Source organism: Cyprinodon variegatus, unplaced genomic scaffold (assembly GCF_000732505.1).
Source record: "Cyprinodon variegatus isolate N-32 unplaced genomic scaffold, C_variegatus-1.0 Scaffold433, whole genome shotgun sequence".
NCBI lineage: Eukaryota > Metazoa > Chordata > Actinopteri > Cyprinodontiformes > Cyprinodontidae > Cyprinodon > Cyprinodon variegatus.
In genome coordinates this window covers 539,650-547,765 of record NW_015150886.1, presented here as the reverse complement: position 1 = coordinate 547,765, position 8,116 = coordinate 539,650, and the positions used below count along the sequence as shown (strand labels likewise).

Sequence of the window (8,116 nt, the reverse complement as noted above, 5' to 3'; positions counted from 1 at the left end):
TTTTATATAACATCTGAACTGACCGTCTGTTATTTTTCTTTTCTTTCTTGCGTTATTGAGAGCAGTGGGCTTTAGGTTGACCTGCAGGCTTTAAACTTGGGTGTGAATGGTGACAAAGGCATTCTCAAGCACATATCAAAGTGCTCATTCTTGAGCCTGGATCAATATTTATTTTTGATTATGTTCATGGTGGAGAATCCTGCTTCACAGCAGCAGGTTGAGCCAAACATAACTAAAATGTGCAGGTTCATCTTTGAGCACGCCATTTTACTTTTCTGTCACCAGCTCACCCCAGTTCTTCCAGCAGTCCACAGTTTATTTCTCTTTTTCTCCTCATATCCTCCATCTTTCCCATCGCCTGGCTTGCAACAGGTTTGCCTGCTGTGTCTAAAAGTAACTAGCAGCAGCAACCCAGACTGACACAGCTCATTGGCTAAGTTGTATCTTGCGCAGCCTGTTCCCGGACGCTCAGGAGGGCTTTACCGTACAAATAGGAGAAGCGGCACAAGTGAAATTAGACACTGTCTTCGGATATATGCAGTAATTTATGAATGTTTTGAATCAGGTTGGCTCCAAATTACCCAGCAGGTGGGTCCTGATCCGGGCCGCGGTCCACTAATCTGCGACCTCTGGACTAGTGTACCCTAAAGACAAATCTCCAGACCATATATGAGTGGAGTGCAGTTCAGTGCAGTGAGGAATGGTCTGATCTTTATATTGGAGAAACCACACAACCTCTCCAAAGATGCACTGCCCAACAGAGAAGAGCTACCTCCTCTGGACAACGCCCGGCTGTACATCTACACCTAATGGACAAATGACATTCTTTTAAGGACCAGAATGTTCACATTTTGGACAAAGAGAACAGGTGGTTTGAAAGGGGTGTGAAGGAAGCCATTTATGTTAAGAAAGAAAAACCAGCCTTAAACACAGGGGGTGGACTCAGGTTTCAAAAACCTTTAATGCAGCGATAGAGTTGATTCCTTCCCACGATCATTGCAACCCCCGCCTGATACAGGGGGACCAAAACACTTTACCTGGTCAGCCAGGCACACAATTCCCCCTAGATATTGCAGGCTAACAAAGAACCCAAACCACTCCCCACCCCTAAGGGTCGGGAACCCGTTCTTACAGTTTAATTTGCATGTTTTTTAAGACAAAACAAATTTTTGTTTTGGGCCACTCTATATAGCCTCAAACTGAATGCTACTTCTGACATTTTGAATTGAAAAAGCTTCCTAGATGGTAAGCAAAACGTCTTCCAACTTGGAAACGAAGTCCACTGGATTGCTTTTAACTTTCTTGGAATTCTTATGGGTTGCTGTGATGTTTGGTTTGCAACAACACTAAGCTGGAGCTTTTGGAGGTGGACCATCACTTGTTCAACTGGATACTGCACTTCCCTACTGCCTACATGTTGTATATGAAGATAAGGGACTTTGTCAATGCCAACACAACCTGAATAAGGGACACTGTTGTGGATTTCCATGGAGACAGACTCACTACACTGGCCCAATAAAAATGTATCAAAAACATAAAAAATAGAGACAACAACAAGAAAAGAAAAAAACTATGAGAGAAGTTATGTAAGGGAGACACACTGAGAAACTATAATAGCAAGCACACAAAACAGAGATGCTAGAGGTGATTTTTAGCTTGATCTATTCTAATCAGCAACCTGACGAGAATCTTAATGATGCATCCTTTTTAAATCAAGTGAATGCACCACATCTAAGTACTACCAATTCATGCTGATAACAACAATGCTTGCTTTTCAGTAAAATCAGAGTATTTGAAATAAAGCCAGAAAACATGCAGTGAGTAATTCATTTTTAAGATGAAATCTGTTATTGTTAGTGCATGTGTTTCTATAGATAACAGTTCACAGGTAGGTTGGAATTCTGGGGTAAATGCGATGATTTCAAAATCAATTAAATTCCTTCAGATTAGCACAACTCAAACTCTTTGGAGACTCTCTAAGTTAGCTGAATGGCTCTTTGCACAACTCCAATACTCCTTGAACTTAAGGCAGATATTTTGTTTCCTGTCTTTCATTACCAGATTAACTGATTAACCCAGGTGTGTCTGTCCATGGTTACTGGGGTCAGCCACACCTGGATTAATCAGTTAATCCAGTAGAAAAAGACAGGAAACAACAGAGCTGCCCTAAGTTTAGCAAGTAGTGGAATTGAGCATAGAGCCCATTGACTAAACAGGTCTTGAAATAGGACTGAGCTTTCAACATACAACAGTAATGCTGGAGATGCAATGCATTAGATTTTTCTTGGGTTTGAATACTGTCCAAGTATATTTTGGCATGGAGTTTATACATTCTCCTTGGTTAATGCATGGGCTCTCACTGGGTACTAAGGCTTCCTCTCTCCATCCAAAAATATGACTGTTTGCTAGATTGGGGACTCTAAATTGTTCATGGGTGTGAGTGTGTGCACAGCTGTATGTCTCTGTGTTGTTCCCCTGCTGAACTATTGACATGTGCAGGATGTATCTGACTTTTTGCCCACAGAATGCTGGATTTAGGCATCAGCCTCCCATGGCCCCAAAGGATAAGAGGTGGATGGATGGACACAGAAATATATTTGAGAGCAAAAAATAGAAAGGTCAGTTGTAAATTAAACTTGCTCTGATCTATAAGAAACGCCTTTATTGTCCCACACAGAGGAAATCGGGGACAATAAGGTGTGACAAATTCAAAAACAAGAAGACAGATGATAAAAAAACAACAACACTAAATTGAGACAATTAGGCAATTTTTTTTTCTTTTTTTTGTATTTAGCTAACTTGACTCTGTTATTATCAATGTGGATATTAAAACAAAAAAGCCCCTAAATATTGTGGCAGCTTTAATCCGTCCAGACATTGAAATGAGATGGGGAGGGTGAAGGTGATAATGGGGACTCATATCCGTTTTCAAATCTGTCTGTATTTTAAAACATCATTTTGGGTGGAGGTTCTGCTTTCAACTGGTTCTTTTTGCAGATGCACAAACAAAGCCCAAAATGTGATGTTTTCGTATCTGAGTAATTGTCAGTATTACCTTTAGTTTCAAGTATAGGTATATTGACCAGATTATGTTGAAATATAATGGTGAAAAATGTACTACATTAAATAAACAGTGCTTGTTTCGAAAACTAGAAGTTAGATAATGGTCTCCGTGTTAAAGCAATTTGATCAGTCCAGTCAGGCATGCTGTAATGATCCCAACCGTGGGTCGCTGGAATGTTGTCACACTCACTACAATCTGCTGGAAATGACTGCAAGAAAACATCTGATATTGGCTTTGATGTGGTTTCATTATGTGAAATACAAAACCCCCACTTTGGCTAAAATGAACTGTTATGAAGGCTGTTTTGACGAAAGACCAATTGCAGAAGAATGCAGCAGGTTGAAGAAAACCTGATTATTTACAGTGCCTTCTATTGACACCTCTCAAACTGTTTTTGTTTTCTCTCATCACAGTCTTAAATCCTAATACCTTTTTTGAGATATCTACATAATAGAACAATAAAAAGTAGCACATAATTCTAAACTGAAGGGAAAATAAAACATATTTTAAAATGTGTATTACTTAAAAGGAGAATGCCAGGAAAGTTGATGTTGCAGATCTTGTCAATGAGGGGAAGTTGTGCAATAGAATACCGTACCTGGTTTGGGTGTGGTATGGGGCAGAGCTTCATCCTCTAAAAAGATCATAATCATATGGTCAAAGCTACACTAAAATTGTTTAAATTACAGTGTTTTCCAAGTTTGAGCTTTTTGCACACTGTGTACCAGATTTTCACAAGGTTCATCCTGTATGTATTAAAAACACTTGTAAACTTGTTTGCAAGAGCAGAGGAAATTTTAACACCAGGAGCAAAGCAATCTGCACATGCAGTTACTGTAAGCAGGTAGTTGGTAGCAACTTTAGTTGTGATTATGCAGATCATATTCGGATGGCCAAATTGTGAAAGTGCATAATCCTTCAAACAAGAATCAAGAAATCCCAGGATTTCTTGTTTCGCTTGATGTTCCTTTATCGGAACATTAGCCATCAAGGTGCAGAACAAGTTTTATGAATGATATCTAATCTTTCAATTTTTTCTTAGCCATGTTCCTCGTTTTTCTGTTCTTGGCTGCACATAAGTGCACAATAAAATATATTCTTCCTTGTTGCTTTTAATTTTTAAATATCATTATTACCAACATGTTGGTGATAATTATAATATATATTTAAAAATTCAAAACTAAATTTTCTTGATTGAATGGGGAGAAACCAAATCTGTTTGCATGTGTTCTCTTTTGCACATTTAGTCTTTGTGGATAAATTACGACGCACAATCTAAGAGCAAGTGCAATTTTTTTGTCCACACAATTCAACATTCCCTTTTTAAAGTCATGAAAGATCAGGCCCAAGATATTCAAAACTGGAAGAAATTCATCCTCAAGGACTGACTGCAGTGTTTCAGTTTTCTTCCACTTCAAAATGATGCACTTTTTGTGTTGAACAGTCAGTAAAAATCCTTGCAAAAATATTTGAACTTTGTGTTTTTGTCATGACAAAATGGGTGTTAATAAAATTTTACAAGGAACTGTAAACCATGTTACTCATGAAAAATCAAATCAGTAAAAAAAATACTAAGATATATGAATAGATTTAGGCCTAATTCCAAATGAGATTACTGTACCAATAAAAGCACAACTGAAAAATCAACTGAACTAAACAACATAACTGGAATATACATTATTTCCATTATTTGAAATAAAATACATAAAACGGGAATTCCAACAAGAATACAAAATGCACCCAAAAACCCAAAACAGAAAGCCTAGGCAGTTCCATGCTTGAAACAAATATAACCGTATAGATAGTTAAATTAAAACCTGCTCACTTTTCTGAGAGCAAAACATACATTACTGTAGACAAGTAATAAAATATTTCCTTTTCATACAGTTTTTCTCTGTTTAACTCAGGCACTAATCTAACTGAATGCTGCTATTATCAACTGTTTTTTGCAGCCACTTACCTCAAGCAGTAGCTGTTCCTCTCCACAGAATGAGTTGTATCTCCAGAGGCCACAGTGTGAGCTGTCCTGCTCTCACCTAGGAACATAACAGATCATGAGGGAGGGCAACGTCCTCCCTGATCATTTGTTAGGTTTCAGTGGAAACTCCTCTTAGCCTTCAGAGGTTCAGTGAAGAAAAAGAAAAAAAGAAAACATCAATTCAGTCAATATGTTTACTCAAATTATCCTGTGATCTTAAGTCGTTCACAGAAGACTTCAAAGAGAAGCAACTTGAGAACTAATAAAGAAATCCTTAAAAGCGAGGACTTTCTTTCACAGACCCCAGTAACTTTCTTATTTAATTGTTTTTTTTTTTATTCCTGCTTCTGGTTAGGTTGAGTTGTTGTCAGGGTTTTTTCTGGAGCTTTCAGTAGCTCCCTTGGCTTAATTTGTAAGAGTAGAGTATTCAGATATGGAGCACGTCTGTCCTTTATCTTTCCCCAGTGCCTGAGCTCAGGTAGCAGAACAGGTGACTGGCTCTCAGGTTTCAGGACTTACATAAGAAGTACCCACTACACCAGACATAAATGGAGGCAGAGACTTTAAAAAGATCCTCTTTACATCTCTCTGAAACAGTGAAGAAAAAATTACATTTTAAGATAGCAAAAATACACCTTATTACTACAACCATTCTATTCTTATCAGCGTTTTTTTTAAGAAAACTCTCTGTTTCTTTTCAAAAGCTTTTAAATAGCAACTTATTTCCTCCCCCTGTGGAAATAAATAGACCGCAATGTGAGCACAAATAAAAGAAACACAGAAGCAAATCTATAAAAAAATGTAAATATTCTGTACAAGAGGGAAAGTGCTGAATGTTCAATTCATTGCTTTATTCACAAATAAAACCCAGCCAGATTAGGCTAGAATTTAAATTTCAGTGTAAAGGAACACAATGTTTACACTTTATCACTGTTGAATTATTTGATTATACAAGAGAAAAAGAAATAAAGCAAAACATATTTCAGTCTTGTCAATACTTCCGACCCTGTGGTGTTTTGAATTCTAAAGGAAGCAATGTAATGACCATGCCTCTTACTCAGAGATGAATCTAAAGGTTACTGCAAAACACAATTATAGAGGCATAGTCACATTCTATGCCTATTTAAAAAGGCAAAAAACACCTAAGCATGATAAAATAAGGTTATATACACTAGATTTCCATTCAGTGTTTTGATAGTCCTTTGTAAGCCTAACTAGACTTTAAGCACCAGGCTTTAAGAGAAAACTAATGCTACGTTCACAATGAATGGGATTTGAGCAGCAGAAGTGACTGGTTTACACGTAAAGTCAATGGTTGACACGCATCAAGGTCCCTCAAAAGGTCCTGTAGTGTCTCAAGCAGCAGGAGCAAAGCATCTTGATGCATCTGAGCAGCAGAAGCAGCCCCTTATGAGCATTTTAGCATCTTAGGCACGTGACCCGCTTCAGATGCAGCTGATGCTGGAGTTGGAAAATTTGAACTTTTAGTGCTCACTCATCACATCAACCAATCAGAGAAGCTAATATGGGGGCTTGCAGGGAAACAGACACAATGCTGCTCAGAGCTGTCAGCATAACGCCATCAGAAATGAATAAGAATATGTATTACAAGGTAAAGTGAGCGATATGATCCCTCCACTGAAGGCAAGGTAAGAAAAGTTTATTTCTATAGCATAATTCAGTACATGGACAATCCAAAGCACTTTAAATGAATTAGATAATAAATTAAGAAAAATATAAGAAAAATAAAATCAAAAACATTTATACAAATGTTTTTGATTTGGCTGATTGGCTGATCCCCTGCAATTAAGTGGGCTGCCATTCGGCTGTTGTTTGACTTGGAGGGGCCACTTTAAATGGCTGCTACTATGGCAGTCTATTTCCAACAGTTAAAGGCAGCTTTAAACAAATGGGTTTTTTACTTTGACCGAAAAACTCAGGCTTTTATCACTTTTACAGTCTTCTGGGAGTTATTTCCAGATAAGTGGGGCATAGGAACTAAATGTTGCTTCTCCATGTTTGGTTGTAGTCCTGGGTCTACAGAGTAGACTGGAACTAGAAGACCTGAGTGTTCTGGGAGGTTAATACACTGACTAAAACATCTGTTATGTATTGAGGTGCTGATCCATTCAGTGACTTATAAAAGGATTTTAAAGTCTATCCTTTTGAGCTACAGGAACCAAATGTAAGGACTTCAGAGATAACAGGGAGCAGAGATTTGGATCAGCTGCAGGTGTATGATGGAATTTTTATGCAAACCTATACACACTTTTGGAGTATTCATTTCTACTAAAAAAAGATGCAAGAATTAGTTTTTCTAGATCACGCTTGAACATTAGTCCTTTAATTCCAGAGATGTTCTTCTGGTGATAAAAGGCGGAGGTTGTAACTGTTTGAGTCTATCATCACACCAAGATATCAGCCATAATCATTGGCTTTTAGCTGTAATAACTGAAGCTGTGGGCTAACTGCGGAACTCTCCCTCTTTGGTTTGAAAATTATTATCTCAGTTTTGTTTTTATTCAGTTGTAGAAAACGATGGTGCATCCACATATTGATCTGTTCTAAGCATCTGATGGGTTCATAATCACCTGTTGACATTGTGATGTAAAGCTGTGTGTCATCTGCATAGCTATTGTAACTGAAGTTATTTACTATAATCTGAGCCAAGACGGAGCATGTACAATAGATATTCAATAGGAGGGGCCCCAAAATGGAGCCTTGAGGAACCCCACATGTGATTTTTCTAGTCTCTGATTTAAAGTTCCCTACTGGCACATCGAAGTCCCTGTCCTTCAAGTAGGATTTAAACCAGTCCAGTGCTGTTCCAGAAAGGCTGACCCAGTTTTCCAGACATTCTAATAAAATCAAGTGATCAACATTATCAAATGCTGCACTAAGGTCATACAGTACCAGTACAGTGGTTCTTCCAGAGTCTGAATTTATTCAGATGTCATTAAATGCCTTAATCAGAGAAGTCTCTGATTAAGACGTTTGGCACGGACACCTGAGTAGAAGGCATCAAAGCAACTTGTAATTGTTAAGAAGGCACTTAACTGTAGAAAGACAACTTT

At 37.9% G+C, this 8,116-nt stretch overlaps 1 protein-coding gene across 1 annotated transcript in view; it reads right to left on the bottom strand.

The window, feature by feature from the left end:
• Positions 1-5,391, bottom strand: part of LOC107093576 — a 19,403-nt gene extending 14,012 nt beyond the window's left edge. The window contains exon 1 of the mRNA XM_015388717.1: positions 5,025-5,391. The gene's annotated coding sequence lies outside the window, so the exon portion shown is untranslated. The remainder of the gene's footprint in view (positions 1-5,024) is intronic.
• Between the last annotated feature and the right edge of the window lie 2,725 nt (positions 5,392-8,116).